A 1,600-nucleotide genomic window follows, 5' to 3' on the forward strand; every position below is an offset into this window, starting at 1 on the left:
TATTATATCACAAAAACATCCATAAGAATGGAGTAAAACAAATGAACAATTATAAGAAAAACTTTGGGAGGGAGATCTAAGTAACAGATGCAATACTAATTTTCCTTACATTTCCACTGAGAAGAGTCACAATGACTGAGACACTAACTAACATGACAAACTACATGGAATTTTTGCACATGGGATTCCCAGATGGCCAGGTGCCTCAGATACTGTGTGCAACACTCTTCCTCCTGACTTACATGGCAGCATTAATAGGAAACGTCCTCATTATCATCCTTACCACCACAGACCAGCATCTCCAATCACCCATGTATTTCTTTCTGAAGAATTTGTCCTTGATTGACATCTGGTATATCTCTGTCACTGTTCCCAAATCCATCATGAACTCTGTGACCAAAATCCACTTCCTTCCTAGGGTGTATCTTACACAGGATTTTTGTTTTGTATTTTTGGCAGGCACTGAGTTCTCCCTCATTTTGGTGATGTCTTATGACCACTATGCTGCAGCTGCCTCCCTCTGCACTATGACGCCATCATGAATAGAGCTGCCTATGTGCAGATGGTGGCTGCAACGTGGCTCAGTGGGTGTGTTTATGGGTCCCTTCATGCAGCACAAACATTCTCTGTTCATTTCTGTGGTCCCAACATAATACATCAGTTCTTTGGTGATATTCCATCACTTCTCACACTGGCTTGCAGTTCTTTAGTGATATTCCATCACTTCTCACACTGGCTTGCACTGGAGAGCAAATTCTAGAATATGTGTTTATCGTTGCTGGCTGTTGTTTTACTTTCATGGTTTTTTTTTCTCCTATTCTCTTTTAAATATTTTTATGTGTATGAGTGTATTGCGCACATGTGTGTAAATGCACCCATGTTGTGCAAAACCCATCGAGATCAGAAGATGGTGTTGGATCCCCTGGAACTGGTTACAGATGGTTGTTAGCTGCCATGTGGGTGCTGGGAATCAAACCAGGTACAATGCAAGATCAGTCAGTGCTCTTAACAGCTGAGCTGCCTCTTCCACCCTCATTAATTTTATATTAATGGTTTTTTCCTATTTTCACATTTTCACTGTCATCCTAAGAATTCCTTCTGCCCAAGGAAGGTCTAAAACTTTCTTCACCTGTATGACCCATCTTACTGTGTTAACCTTGTTTCTCTATTCTGGATTTGAAAAAAAACATTGAATTCCCCTGGAACTGGAGTTATGGATGGCTGTTAACTACCACGTGGGCGCTGGGAATTGAACCTGGGATCAATGCAAGATCAGTCAGTGCTCTTAACAGCTGAGCCGCCTCTTCCACCCTCATTAATTTTATATTAATGGTTTTTTCCTATGTTCACATTTTCACTGTCATCCTAAGAATTCCTTCTGCCCAAGGAAGGTCAAAAACTTTCTTCACCTGTATGACCCATCTTACTGTGTTAACCTTGTTTCTCTATTCTGTATTTGTTGCATATTTAAGCTCATCAAAATCTGCATCATCTCTGAATCTATTCATGTCAGTGTTTTACTCTGTTATTTCCCAGTGTAAATCCTGTGGTTTACAGCCTAAGAAACAGGGATATGAAAGTGGCCCTATGCAACACTATA

At 40.5% G+C, this 1,600-nt stretch overlaps 1 pseudogene; it reads left to right on the forward strand.

Moving 5' to 3' along the window:
* Positions 1-131: 131 nt before the first annotated feature.
* The window catches only part of LOC108490501, a 20,211-nt pseudogene continuing 18,742 nt past the window's right edge, over positions 132-1,600 (forward strand).

The sequence above is a fragment of the Nannospalax galili genome, unplaced genomic scaffold (genome assembly GCF_000622305.1).
Source record: "Nannospalax galili isolate Female #2095 unplaced genomic scaffold, S.galili_v1.0 scaffold1592, whole genome shotgun sequence".
NCBI classification, from domain to species: Eukaryota; Metazoa; Chordata; class Mammalia; order Rodentia; family Spalacidae; genus Nannospalax; species Nannospalax galili.